Source organism: Argopecten irradians, chromosome 4 (genome assembly GCF_041381155.1).
Source record: "Argopecten irradians isolate NY chromosome 4, Ai_NY, whole genome shotgun sequence".
In the NCBI taxonomy this organism is placed as follows: domain Eukaryota; kingdom Metazoa; phylum Mollusca; class Bivalvia; order Pectinida; family Pectinidae; genus Argopecten; species Argopecten irradians.
In genome coordinates, this window is record NC_091137.1 from 43,151,554 (window position 1) to 43,167,399 (window position 15,846).

The 15,846-nt window shown below is 35.9% G+C and overlaps 1 protein-coding gene across 6 annotated transcripts in view; it reads left to right on the forward strand.

The window, feature by feature from the left end:
- The window catches only part of LOC138321758 (synaptotagmin-1-like), a 176,165-nt gene that overhangs the window by 47,661 nt on the left and 112,658 nt on the right, over nt 1-15,846 (forward strand). The window contains exon 1 of one of the 6 annotated variants that reach the window (XM_069265703.1): nt 13,407-13,535. The exons of the other annotated variants lie outside the window; for them this stretch is intronic. The gene's annotated coding sequence lies outside the window, so the exon portion shown is untranslated. Of the gene's footprint in view, nt 1-13,406; nt 13,536-15,846 lie in introns of those variants that run through there. 6 annotated transcript variants of the gene reach the window in all.

Below are 15,846 nucleotides of genomic sequence, written 5' to 3' on the forward strand. Positions count from 1 at the left end.
AACAATTCTCGGATTGCCGTACTATTTATTACAATAAAATGTAAACAAACATCGAAGCGGCTGTGTTCCCACCATGTTGATGTGTACAGATCTACGGAGTTGTACCTTTGAGCGCCCTGATGTACCTTTGTGTGACGTCATCGCCATCTTTTCTGAAATCTCCTATAGAAAGGTCTTAAGGTCCTTTACAAAAAATTGTGAATTATATGACCCTGGGGTCTCACGTTTCCCCCTGGGGAGGGGGTCAAGTTTACTATAGTTTATATAGGGGAAAACACATTTGTGAACATTATTTGCCCAATTTTCATAGGAAATTAGTCAAACTTGATTAGAATTATTAGCCTAAGATATAGCATTTTAACATCCATATCCGTCCTCGATGACCCCCTGGGGGACCAGAGGGGCAGGACCAAACAGGGTCAAATTGATTAAAATTTCAAAAAATACCTCTAAGTTCACAGGTTTGATGGAAGCAAATACTCTTCATAGTCTAAAAAGGTCAAATTTATAAACCACTGACCAACTTCAAGGCCCAGCATATAGTGTTTATATGTCTTTAATTTGTTTCATTATTTGTTTCATTATATATTCTAACTAAGGTGACCGTAAAGGCCCATGGGCCTCTTGTTTTATTTAAAAAAATGAATCAATCACATTTAAGTAATTGATTTTAAATACATTGAAAACATATAGAAATCTTTGGTGTTGCTTTGTATGTTTTGGGTAAGGGTGTTGGTGGTAGGAAGAGGGGAAGGTGTGTGTTATAAGTGTATTCGAAGCCTTTCAACAACACATATCCCTAATCAGCAATGTATTTTACTTCCTTTATCTCCTAATGGTGTAGATGAGATTGTAATTAAGCTTCTATAAACACTGCAGAGCTATTTTAAGAACTTCTGTTGCTAATTTGAATGTAGTGGGTTTTGTAAAAAGCAGCTCATTTATTTCTGTTAACTTCTGACTCATGTGTACAATTAAAAACACTTTCTTTAACAAGAGGTGAATTTGATGTTTACTAAATCAGTAAGGATACCTTATTTCCTGGATTTATTGATGCTGAAACAAAAGGTTTATTAAAATATAAACATTTAAATCATATTTCCTTTTTGAAGAGATTTCTCCTTTTTAAACTACTACATTTAGTTCATCAATTGCTATTTTCTAAATCATCAACGCAATCATTCTTTTAAAAGCTTTTTGACCTGTGGTTGGTGTTAAATATCAAATCAGGGTTTAATCATTGGTAAGGTCAGATATTTCAATGTAATTACCATTTGATCAATGTCAGGTAATTATGGTAATTTGGATTCAAGGTCAAGTCTACATAACTATTTATCATAGTAATAAAAGGTCAAGGTTAAATACATGAGTTACTACTGAGGTCAAGGTCTGATGAGACTAAGGTCAAGAACAAGTAATCATGCATTGATTTTGACAAGGTATGGCTACCATGATAACTGAAATGAAAGTCATGAGCCATACATGGCAATTAAAGATGTATGAACAAAGTTACCATAATTGAGGTCATGGCCAGATAATGCATGCATACATATCATGTTTACATTTATGAAAAAGAACAAATTTTGTGGAAACGTAAATTCATTGATTTTAGTCCAAAAACTAAAACTATGAATAGTATTACTAGAGATCAGTTTGCAAGGTTAAATGGATTGGCTGTAGATCAGTGCCAATATCAACAGTATACACTCCTTCTAAAGATATTGTGAGGCTTACCGTCTGCTACATATGTGTACTTAACAATTTCACCTGTAGAAATCACTTTCTATATTTGTTGAATCAATGCCACTTTGGCATAAATCTCGCCCGGAATGACATGGATATACACATATATAGATATAAATACTATTTCTGTGATTGCCTAGAAGCTACATAATAGTATCAATTGATTGATAAGTCCGCCACCTTTCCAGCTGGCTGTAACGACATTACATGTGGCGCGACCATGTTCTGGCTAATGCTGACCTGGCAATGTTGATGTTATCAGGCTACAACAGTGGCTAGACGATGGATAACATCACTTCATCATGGTTATTATTCTTTAGAAAGTTAACCAAGCAAAGAACTGCATGCTTTTTAGCTTGGAAGTGAAGGAAAATTAGGAAAATTAATTACCACTGATTTGATATGATTTGAAGCACTACAAAGATTGTACTAGTAGGCTTTGCATCAATAAAGTTGATACTATATAATGTACCACTTGCTGACTCAATAATTTGAAAGCTATGTCCATCAGAAATTTTCAGAGGACATTTGTTGAAATTTTACTGCTTGTTCAAAAATTTCTGTTTGTTCGATCATTCCTCAGTTCAGATCTGCATTTACTTAAAAATAGGAAAATCATCCTCTCATATGAGTATTTCTGATATGATGGGCAAGAACGATTCTCTGTAATGAAGCCCAAAAGCTGGAGGGTCAAAATTGCAATATGTCAACCTATAGATGTGTGACACTGACATTAACCCATGCTTGACCCTGGTATTATAAAACGTCCACCTGAAACATCCCACATCTATTTTTGCTCTAGGGCGAGAATGGAAGAGAATATTGATATTGTAGGTTTTCCTTGGTTCCTGCAACGTGCATATTGCAATTTGGGATTGATTAAAGAAGATAATATGGCAAACAGGAGGCAATCTTGGATTTTGGCAAAAGTAGACTGTGAATTTTAAGAACAAATAAATAACAATTTAGCTGAAAAAGAAGCTATCATGAATTTATGGCAGTTGAACTTAGTAAAAAAAAATCATTTCAGTAATAGCACAAACAATAACTTTAGTACCTATGCATATCTTCCATAATTAATAAGATATGCATACTAAAGTTATAGTATTATTACAGTTGGTTTTACAAATCTCAATTTTCTCAGAAAGTACTTCAGGGATATTTCCCAAATTTCAACATGTAGTCTACACTAATTTAAGTATCCATATAAGCTGTGCATTATAACATTTTGGGGACAAATCAAACATATGCCATTAATATCATGGCCAACAGGGACCGATTTTTACAAAAATTCTAATTGCTATTTCTCAAACAGAACAGAAATGATCATTATATGGCATTGATATGTATTACAAGTAATGATAATATATGTACGTAGTATATCTTGAGAATAATTATGATTTTTTTTTTTTGGTACTGTATGGGGAACTGAGAAGGAAACATAAACTTAAAGATGTACTACATAGAAAAATTCAATCTTTTCCTGAATTAAAGTTTAGTTGCTTCTTCTGCTTCTAGTATATAGCTTCTGATCACTAATTTGTAGCTCTTATGCTTTTGGAAGCTCCAAGTAGATAAAAGGTCTTCTGTGCATCTGTAAGCTCTTCCATCTGTGATTTATAAGCTTAGGTGAAAGTCTTCTGTTATTCTGGAAGCTCTTCCACCAATAAGCTGAAAGGTCTTCTGTGCTTCTGGAAGCTCTTCTGTCAATAAGCTGAAAAGTCTTCTGTGCTTCTGGAAGCTCTTCTTTAAATACGCTGAAATGTCTACTGTGCTTCTGGAAGCTCTTCTTTAAATAAGCTGAAAGGTCTTCTGTGCTTCTGGAAGCTCTTCTTTAAATAAATGAAAGGTCTTCTGTGAAAGGTCTTCTGTGCTTCTGGAAGCTCTTCTTCAATAATAAGCTGCCCTAAAAAAGGTCTTCTGTCTTCTTAATAACAAGGCTGTGCTTCTGGGAAAGCTCTTCTTCAATAAAGCTGAAAGTCTTCTGTGCTTCTGGAAGCTCTTCTTTAAATAAGCTGAAAGGTCTTCTGTGCTTCTGGAAGCTCTTCTTTAAATAAGCTGAAAGGTCTTCTGTGCTTCTGGAAGCTCTTCTTTAAATAAACTGAAAGGTCTTCTGTGCTTCTGGAAGCTCTTCTTTAAATAAACTGAAAGGTCTTCTGTGCTTCTGGAAGCTCTTCTATACACAAGCTGAAAAGTCTTCTGTGCTTCTGGAAGCTCTTCTATCAATAAGCTGAAAAGTCTTCTGTGCTTCTGGAAGCTCTTCTATCAATAAGCTGAAAGGTCTTCTGTTCTTCTGGAAGCTCCCTTATAAAAAAGCTGAAAGGTCTTCTGTTCTTCTGTAAGCTCCCTTATAAAAAAGCTGAAAGGTCTTCTGTTCTTCTGGAAGCTCTTCTATACACAAGCTGAAAAGTCTTCTGTGCTTCTGGAAGCTCTTCTATCAATAAGCTGAAAGGTCTTTTGTGCTTCTGGAAGCTCTTCTATCAAGAAGCTGAAAGGTCTTTTGTGCTTCTGGAAGCTCTTCTATGAATAAGCTGAAAAGTCTTTTGTGCTTCTGGAAGCTCTTCTATAAATAGTTGAAAGGTCTTCTGAGAAGCCTTCTCCTCTTAAAAGAGTACAAATGAGCCTTGTTGCATTGCTGTGCTGCAATAGTATGCTGTACAATGCAGACTCGAGTCTCGTGTACCTTCTCATAGCAAACGATGCCAAAGATGTGATATAACCACAATTTATGTGCAATCTCAATTACATAGATTGGCTATGGAAAAGATGTGGGAATTATCAAATGTTCCATCCATTGTCTAGGGAATTTACCAATCAGTTTTTCACACGGCATGCTTTTATGAAAAAACAAAAACAAAACCACAGCATTTCTCTGTTAGCCTGCATATCGTAGTGACAAACAAATTTCTCTGGGATTTCGCAATAAACTTGGCTTGTTTTCCTGGCTAATACAAGACTTCAGAACTCCTCAGAGAGATTTGTGATTGATTCAAAGTTGAATGTTTTCTTTAAAAATTCTGTATTTATTTTAATAAAAATTATTAATAACTACTTCCACTGTTGTTTATGTGGTTTTGCTTTATAAGGAAAACATCAAAGATGTTAAAAATCAATTAATCGCAGAAAAAAAATATAGGGTAATCGGCTAATGTTTAATGCTTTAGGAAGGGTCTCTTTAGAATTTTCTTTCAAGTGATAGAAGTACAACCCCACTGATCTTCCTGTCTAGTTAGTAGCCATTGACGACAGTATCTATCATTTTGTACATCTATAGTTCTATCCCTTCTGATGATTTTTAAGTGAATCAATGGTTATTGTAATCTCAATATTCATCTGAATCCCATGGTATGATAATAAAAATACTGAAAAGCTCGTTGATAAGTCTGTCTACATTGTTGTTTGTGTAACAAAGGCTTTCTACTAACAATAGTGAATTCAAAGTCAATATACTTTAACTACAATATACAATATAGATTTTGCCCATCTTATTGTAACTTTTGAACCCGTGGCATTTAAATTCAGAAAAATACATTAACATGCTGATAATGACTAGACAGCAGTATTTAAACCTTATAAGGGTACCATTGGATCCCTATTGTTGTCACGCTAAAGGTCAAACAAGACAATGGTCAAGGTCATAATACATCTGGTCCAGATATCAATAGTGTCTAGGTCAATATCCTCACCATCTAACTTACCTCCTAAATAGTCTGTTGACAGCAATTTGTCACACGATAATTGTCTACTGATTTAATGTTTATGGTAAACAAGTTAACGAGGATACAAATGATGTCTTAATTACTATTAACTATTCGTACAGTGATTACTTGATCAGAGATAGCTCCTTTGATTGGGTCTTTAATATCCTTAAACACTTCCCACGGCAGCTCCCAAAGGGGCTATGCGATCTATAAAATCACACCAGGCACGTCGTCAATGCAATATAACCTTGAGAAGCATTGGGCTGACAGCGTGTCAGGGACTACTATATCAGGAATAGCGAGATGTCTACTAGTGTGTCTGCTCTCATCGAGATGACAGTTGTCTAGGTGTCTAAGCTGTATGTGTCTTTATCCTGTCAAATTAGTTTAAGTGGTTAAATTACCAAAACCCCTCCGTGAGAGATTCCACTGTCAGTCGCAATGATGTGCTTCCATTCTCACACAAAACGTGACTGTGTTCCCAGGCATGTATGAAGGATTCTGTTATTCTTAACCAATTTCTGTCATGTTGAAAGCCATATTCTTTTACCAATTTATGTCATATTTAAAGTCATTCCTTTACCAGTTTCTATCATATGTAAAGCCAAAAATGAAATTAAATCAAATTTAAGATAATTCATCTGTCAGTTATAATATTATGGTATAGGTCTGCAAGGTTTCATCTGAACTGATTGCAAGATTTCAGTATCATGAAAGAGAAGTTACAGTATATATAATATCATCCAATTTCTTGTCTTTTTTCTTTTGGATAGAAATCTTTTCATCTGTGAGAAAACTTCTTGTCAAGGATATGAGGGATACCTCCCTACCTTGTGCCATATTTTTACCTTTTGACAAAATCTGACCTGGATTTTTTCTGTAGAATTAATATTCTTGGAAAACTGTTGTTAAGGTTAGCTGTAAACGGCTTGTGGCAGCTTATATTACTGCTTTTCAGAATCCTCAGAGGAAATTATAACTAACTACTTTGTCACAAGTTTGCCTTTGGGTATTTTTACTTTGAACAATAAAAACTGTGATTGTGTTATGTGCTTAAATGAGATGCTTAAATGGAACAGTTTCTAATTTTAGCACCTCGTATAAATTTTTTATGAGCAACAATGGGGTGAATATTGTCATGTTGAATTAAGATAATGAATAGAAGGATTGCTTCATTGTGCCAGTGATATTTGATGACACAGACACATTTTACTGCCTTTGATTTCTGTGTCATAGGTCTATTACACCCAAAAGACAAGCATTTCTTTATGTTATTGAAGCAGATTCAATAATGTTACTCTGACAAAAAGTTCACACTTCCTTGAAAGGGAACTATAAATTGAATGAGTAGAACAATATTTAGGTCACCATCGGTATGAAGTCTCGAGTGACCTTTTGTTTATCGCTTTTTTCTGTCAAAAGTATCTCTGTAAACAATTAAGAAAATTTTTACTTCTTCTCCAAAGTTATTGAAGCAAATCTAATGAAATTATTCACAGACATACTACAGCATATGGCCAATCAAGATTGTAAACTACCTGGTCCTCGCCTAAGCGGGCTGAGGGAGGGGCCAAAAGGAATAAAATTGATGAAATTTCCAAAACTCTTCTCAACTCACAGATGTGGAGGAATCATGCATATCAATTACTCTTCATAGATTGAAAAGTGTTATGGTCTTTACAAAAATTGTGAATTTCATGACCCTGGGGTCCCAAATTTTCTCCTAGTAGGAAAGGGAGTCAAATCTTTATTCAGCTGACAGAACATGTTTTTTTGGCTCAGTTTTCATGACAGAGACTTTGATTCCTAGTAAGAACACTTGACAGGAAGGTGGAGAGAAGGTGTGTGACTGTTTTCCCCTGTTTTTCGACATTCGTGTCCCCCAATGACAGTGACCATATCTAACCCTTTTTACAAACCACACTGACCCACTTCTGTTACACTAGCTCTGCTGATTGAGTCAAGGGAAAATATCCTGTAGAGCGAAGCTGAAGACAAATTAACGTATTACCATGTACAGTATTTACAATTAAAACCTGCTACATGCTGTTATAGGTGAGGAATGATGTAGAATGCCTCGCCAAACCTAATACTAATACCTGGAGGCAGTAGTAGTTTAATAAAAAAAAAAACCGAAAACAAAGCATGACAAATGTTTGTGAATGCTCTTTTTCTATTAGGAGTAATTTGAATGGATGTAGCAGCATAGATTTACTAATACAAATGCATATTGATCAGTAGGAATGCTGCGTTGTAGGTATGAGCACTGTTAATGGTAGACGCTAATAAACATCAGGGTTTTGTTCTTTTAGACTGACACTACACAGTTTTTCAATAAATCTTTGGGTTTCTCATAGAATTTGTAAATAGTGCCTAAATAGATGCAATTGTATACCACAGGGGGTTGTATTATACATTGGATTTTTGGAGATGGGGGTGTTGTGTTTTTACTATGCAGCACTGCAATTTCCCTTGAATCCATGTTACAAGTCCCTATATATGAATTACACAAGTTTTATATCACTTTGGTTTTCTCAGGCTCATTCTCAGTTTCCTGCTGTGATTGTTTACAATGTATATCACCATTACTTTTTTAGCCCACCATCATCAGATGGTGGGCTATTCAAATCGTGGCTATTCAAATCGCCTTTTGTCCGTGGTCCGTCGTCCGTCCGTCCTTCCGTCCGTCCGTCCGTCCGTTAACAATTCTTGTTACCGCTATTCCTCAGAAAGTGCAGAAAGGATCTTTCTCAAATTTCATATGTAGGTTCCCCTAGGACCCTAGTTGTGCATATTGCATTTTGGGACCGATCGGTCAACAAGATGGCCGACAGTCGGCCATCTTGGATTTTGATAGTTGAAGTTTGTTACCGCTATTTCTCAAAAAGTGCAGAAGGGATTTCTCTCAAATTCCATATACAGGTTCCCCTAGGACCCTAGTTGTGCATATTGCATTTTGGGACCAATCGGTGAACAAGATAGTCGACAGGCGGCCATCTTGGATTTTGATAGTTAAAGTTTGTTACCGCTATTTCTCAAAATGTGTAGAAGGGATCTTTCTCAAATTTCATATATAGGTTCCCCTAGGGTCCTTGTTTTGCATATTGCATTTTGGGACTGATCGGTCAACAAGATGGCCGACAGGCGGCCATCTTGGATTTTGATAGTTGAAGTTTGTTACCGCTATTTCTCAAAAAGTGCTGAAGGGATCTTTCTCAAATTTCATATACAGGTTCCCCTAGGACCCTTGTTGTGCATATTGCATTTTGGGACCGATCGGTGAACAAGATGGCCGACAGGCGGCCATCTTGGATTTTGATAGTTGAAGTTTGTTACCGCTATTTCTCAAAAAGTGCTGAAGGGATCTTTCTCAAATTTCCTATACAGGTTCCCCTAGGACCCTTGTTGTGCATATTGCATTTTGGGACCGATCGGTGAACAAGATGGCCGACAGGCGGCCATCTTGGATTTTGATAGTTGAAGTTTGTTACCGCTATTTCTCAAAAAGTGCTGAAGGGATCTTTCTCAAATTTCATATACAGGTTCCCCTAGGACCCTTGTTGTGCATATTGCATTTTGGGACCAATCGGTCAACAAGATGGCCGACAGGCGGCCATCTTGGATTTTGATAGTTGAAGTTTGTTACCGCTATTTCTCAAAAAGTACTGAAGGGATCTTTCTCAAATTTCATATACAGGTTCCCCTAGGACCCTTGTTGTGCATATTGCATTTTGGGACCGATCGGTGAACAAGATGGCCGACAGGTGGCCATCTTGGATTTTGATACTTAAAGTTTGTTATCGCTATTTCTTAGAAAGTACTATAGCGATCTGTCTCAAATTTTATATATAGTGTGTTTGAAAAAGTTTGAAAAGCAGTGAAAAGATCCCTCTTTCCATTGTCAGACCCAGATCATTCTTTGGTGGGCGCCAAGATCCCTCTGGGATCTCTTGTTGTTTAATGTGAAGGTCAAGGGCACCTAACCAATACTAAGTAAACAAGTAAACAATCACCTTTGATGGACATTGGTCCCCCTACTGGAAATGATATTTCTGTATACCTGTTTAAAGTAGAGATCAAGTTCAAGGTTACATCCTTTTGGAGAGGGAAATGATATATAATAATTTCCTAAGGTAAAATTTTGAAAATGTGAAAATATCTTTATTTGAAAAGGAATATGACTTCCACTGATTGTATTTGCAAGGTCAAGGTCGCAATTTAGCCTTGGTTAAATAAAAAAAAAAATGTTGTCGGAGCAGCAAACTAGGTCCAAGTCATCTCCTTTTAAAGAGGAAAGTAATTTCATTTAGTTGTAGAACCTATCATCTCCTGAATAAACACCTAACTTCATTTGGTGCAGGTCAGTGTCACATACTGTCCACCATACCTTACATAGATAGAATTTCTTAGAATTTTTGTGTGGGATCATAGAACCATAACATAGATGGCTGTAATCGACTTTTAAGGTCAAGGGCAACATCTAATCGGAGTCACTGGTGCAATTAAGTGACTTGTTTCCCAAAAAATGTTAAATTCCTTTGTTTTTTGTGGTGTCAGAGAAACAGACTGCCTACTTACTTAAGTTTGTATGGAGGAAGAATTTTTTTTTCTGAATTTTGAAACCTCCTAGTTGCAAAGGTGTTCATACTGGCTAATAAGATGATAATCTGTCTCCCATTTCAAAGACAGAATTAATGACAACATTCAAATGTAAGTGTATAGTATAGCTTCCTATACTGTGTCCATCAACTGTTGAAATAAGAGTTGGATAATAATACTAAAGACAGAAAGAAACGTATATCTTATTACCTCAGTGATATTAGAAACCTCAAGGCAGGAGTACAGACCTTTGTCAATATGCCTTCTTCTGCTTCTGGAAGCTCTTTCACCTATAAGCTGAAAGATTTTCTGAGAAGACTTTTCTTCAGTTGGCCTCTGTAAGCTCAATTGATGGAGGAACAGAGCGATATTTCAAATTTTTTCTTCATCTGTAAAGAAAGTGTCAGACTTCACATATATAAGTAACAAAATATTTCTAAGTAATTTAACCATTTTGGTATTTATCAGTATTTTAAATAATCTTGAAATATCCTAAAATAATTTCAAACTTTTTATATTTGATGAGTTATTCCCCTTTCTAATTTTCTCATTTGTGAAGGAGAGAATTAGGTGGCGTAAAATCATTGCCTGACATTATTCCCAATAGGGGTAAGTTCTGAGAGTAGCCGTCATCTGGACAGATGGCGGTTATAGTGTAATGACCGCCATCCACAATACCTTGTCTGAATCATTACCCATAAACCAGGTGGCCGATCCAAAAACTATCACAGCATTTCAATGCTGACAAAACATTAGGGTACGCGTCAGGTCCCCAAGAGGGTTGTTAGCGGCTAACTGGTCTGTCGCAGTAGGCTATTTGTGGAATGTTCAGGGTGTCGCAGTCGCGCCACACGACAAATCAGCACTCCGAGGGGGTGAGGAACTAAACAAATTCTGATTAGTATTTAATTCTGTCTAGACATAACATACCTTATCATTTTCTAAACAATTCTGTCGTGTTGTGCCTAATTTGGTAGATATTATATTCACTTATAGCAGTCTCCCGTGGTACAGACTGTGGCACAACAACGTCCTCAGAACATCTATCATGTAAAGATCAAACCGACAGCCTGGCAAACAGTGCATGGCTTTTTTACCGATAATGGTTGAGGCACTAATCCAGAATATATATCCTATATCTTATCATAGCGCTCTGGCATTGTCTATCATCAGGGGGAAATTTTATGACACATATTTCCACTCTAATGGGCGTATTATCTTTAACCACACAGGAGAACATTCATCATCTCCTATACAACCTTGTCATTTTATACAAGGGTACACATGCACCTTAGTCGTTTGTTTACTTATTCTGTATTTGCATGTTAGAGTTATCTGCCCTTGAGAGTAGTTAATGATTGTTATATCATATATATAGGAGTTTAACAACATATATTTTGCACAGAAATTGACTTGGCTAAGTGATTTATAACTGAGTTAGATAAAGGCAGGCCAACGCAAATAATAAGTACTGCCTGATCTGGATAAAAATCTTATACAACTTTGGTCAGGTACACTATTATATGTGTTCTAATAGACACAACAGAAAGGTTTTGTATATTCTAGGCATTGCTAAACTGACTAATGTCCTAAAGACTGCAAAAGAAATTGGTCAGATGAAATGTTTTATTGTGAATGGTTGGATGAGGAACTCTTTTATTGGAATATATGTTAAAAATAAAAAGCCTGAAGGTATAAGTGAAGGGCAATGGCACAGGTAAAGGGCAATACTTGCCTGAAGGCACAGGTAAAGGACAATACTTGCCTAAAGGCAAAGGTGAAGGACAATACTTGCTGGAAGGCATAGGTGAATGACAATACTTGCTGGAAGGCATAGGTGAAGGACAATACTTGCCTGAAGGCATAGGTGAAGGACAATACTTGCCTGAAGGCATAGGTGAAGGACAATACAAGCCTCAAGGTATAGGTGAAGGACAATTCAAGCCTGAATGTGTAGGTGTATGACAATACTTGCCTGAAGGCATAGGTGAATGGCTATACTTGTGTGACGGTATAGGTGAAGGGTTGTGCATGCCTGACGTCATAAGTGAAGGGCAATACTACCCTGAAGTATAGGTATAGGGCAATACTAACCTGAAGTATAGGTATAGGGCAATACTAGCCTGAAGGTATAGGTATAGGGCAATACTTGCCTGAAGATATAGGTGAAGGGCAATACTAGCCTGAAATTTAGGTATAGGGCAATATTAGCCTGAAGTATAAGTAAAGGGCAATACTAGCCTGAAGTATAGGTATAGGGCAATATTAGCCTGAAGGCACATGTAAAGGGCAATACTTGCCTGAAGGTATAGGTATAGGGCAATACTAGCCAGACGTATAGGTATAGGGCAACACTAGCCTGAAGGTATAGCTGAAGGGCATACTTGCCTGAAGGTATGGGTGAAGGACAATACTAGCCTGAAGCTATAGGTGAAGGGCAATACTAGCCTGAAGTATAGGTATAGGGCAACACTAGCCTGAAGGTATAAGTGAAGGGCAATTCTAGCCTGAAAGCATAAATAAAGATCAATACTAGCCTGAAAGCAAAAGTAAAGCTGTAGACATAGATGAAGGGCAATACTAGCCTGATGGCAAAAGTAAAACTGTAGGCAATGATTAGATGAAAGGCAATACTAGTCCAAAGGTAAAGGGCAATACTAGCCTGATGGCAAAAGTAAAACTGTAGGCAATGATTAGATGAAAGGCAATACTAGTCCAAAGGTAAAGGGCAATACTAGCCTTAAGGCATACATGCAGGGCAATACTAGCCTGGCTATTATTGGTTGTTATAAGGTTCTACAGGGAATAAGAAAAAATAAGAAATCATTTGAACATTGTTATTGCTTGTCAATAGAGATATTTGAATTGTTTTGTAAAGTATGACCAAAAATTCATTAATCATCAGACATGACTTTCAATAATTGTTTTCTGTGAATCATAAGTGAATGCAAACCATGCGTTTGTGTTAAAAACATGCATATTACCAAGTGCATATTTGTGTGAAATGGTATGGCAGAAACAATGGTAAATATGTTTTGACTTGATTCCATAATGGATTGTCTCCCCTGAGAGAACTCTTTAATGTGTTGGCCTTCCTGTCTGACCAATGTCAGACTGCCATAAACCCAAACCAGGCAACGATACGAGACAAAACTCCTTTTCTGTGCAACATGCATTGGACACAGGGGAGTTTTGGGTAACATGACGGGTCTGTAGAAATGAGCACAATCCTGGTTTACAAAGTAAAACAAGAGAAAGTGTCCAAGACATCATGGGTCATGTTACTGTGGTCATGGCAACTGTCCAATGGGTCTTAGATCACATAATTGGTCCCTGGTCAGTAGTTGAAGGTCAATGTGGACAGGGTATATAAAGATTATGTAATGCTTTCTTCAAGTCAAGAAACAATTTCTGATCTCAAAAGGAAAGAGGTTTAGCATTATCTGTTGATATCGAGGAGAACTTTTAATTGCTCCTAACATTTTACGAGAGGTAAGTCATTATTTCACTTTAACACCTAGATTATGTAATAGAACATTATAGGTGATTTATGAGCTAAGCCATATGTATAGGGTACGTTTCATTCATTGTTTGCAGGTTACTAAATCTATCCACCTTCTGCAAACCAACTTATTTTCATGCGACTTGATTCAGCCTTTTCATGCCTAACAATATTTTCACATTGAATTGATTTCAAAATTTACAGAAAAGAGGCATTGATTCACAACTGAATCATTTTTACAGCTATTTATATTCATTAATACTCAAATGATATGCAAAATAAGCAAGTAAAAATATGTTGGTTTACATGTGGTATCAGCCTTAATATCTTCAAACAATCTCTTAATGATTCATCTCATGTAAAACGTACGAAATAGTCTTAAATAAATTACTTTAACAAACTTTCAAGGTCACACAGGCCAAATGCATAACAATTTTTATTACATTTTTCGCAGTGAAATATAAGTTTTTATGGAGTGAAAATATCCCTTTTGATATTTTTACTTGCTGACCAATCAGAAGGCAGCATTGACAGTGAAAATATCATTTTCATTGTGACATCATTAGTTTGTGCACATAAATGACAATATATTTTTGTGTAGAAATGTTATGCTCACATAAATAAGTAATAATCGCAAGGATAAATAACTGTATAATACTATGGTGGGAATAACCTTAAATTGCTGAACTAGTAGTGATGGTCTTCTGTAAATGGAAGCGAGAAAACAAATGTAATAAATAGAACATTACTTGTTTTTTTGATAGATACAGTAATATTTCATCTTGCGAAGTGGAAATTTTGATGAAATATAACTTGTATTCATCAAGAAACAAGAAATTTCCTCTATTCATATTTGCCAAATTCAAATTGACAAGTCATGATTAAAACCAGTTTGGATGATCATGTGACTTATATAACCATCCTGTGATACATGTGCATTATAGTATTGTTTATGTCGCCACCAAATACAACCATCCAACTATAATAATGTAGAAAAAGAAAGAAGACTTCCTGTATTGTAGCTGTGGTTTCAAAAATTATTGATATTGAATTTCGGTAATTGTTTTTGTCTATTGGTGACCTTTCCTTCAGAGTATGAATTAAAAATCCATTTTTTTATATTTTATTTATTTGTGTTTCTTTATAACAAAAATTTTCTTTCTTTTTTTTGTCCTTCGATGTTCGGTGTATATGGCCTCCTTTGGGCACAAGCCCAAACTGCACTTGAAATAAAGGATAGAGCAGTGGAGTAAAATATTGGCTATAAATATATGTTTCAGTAATTCAGGTCATCTCTGAGAGACATTTTGCATCGTCAGAATAAGATTACAAAAGATGTGGAAGAAATTATATGTGTTACGATAAATGTAGTTTAGGTATCAAATAAGGAGACAACTACATGAAGTATGCGCCTCCTGTCCTTGGGAAATTATTACTACCGATAACTATACAGCTGTTGTATTTGATATTGACACCATTTGGTACGCCTCCTGTCTGCAGAAAATATGCTCCCAATAAATAAATCAGGATATCACAAACTACAAAAAGCTTCCAGCTATAGTGTCCTAAATTGATAAATATTTTTTTTATTGGCCTATAGAATTATTGTGACAATGCACAGGTTATGTCTTGTACAACCAGAAACCTCAAACATGGAATTACTTTATCAGACCAGGAGGACATGCATGCTTCTCTATATAAAATTATATCTCTGGGGAAAATTCCATTTCTGGAACAAACTAATACAGTTGGTTTACTGTAAGAAAATAATAATGTAACTACCATTGTAAGTGATCGATCTGACATCTTCAACTTTTCAGTAACAATGTGTAATGATTATCATCGACATCAATGCAATATGAATAACAGTAAATGAGACATCTAGATTTGTTGTTTCAGAATCTGTCGTAAAATCACATGGAATGTGTTGTTTAGATGTCTATATAAAACACATATATATGTAACAAGAGAGGAGAAAATGTAGCGACAAGACCTGGATTTGAACTTGGAACCTCCGAACACTAGCTAAATTTCTACTGCTGAGCTACCTGGTCACTAATGATAGACTTATAGTCCAATATAAGTCTAATTCGGCTGCATATGATTTGGAAAATGATGAACTCATTTGCCTCTTAAGACACATTTAGGTCCTTCTAAATCAAAGACTAGACCAGTCCATTATGAAATTTTAGGGTTGATTTAGTTAAAGTTCAGCCCCACATGTGTCTAGCTATATATATAATATATATATATATGCACCCAGTAATCTGGAGCCAAATAGTGTACAGTACATGAACGTAA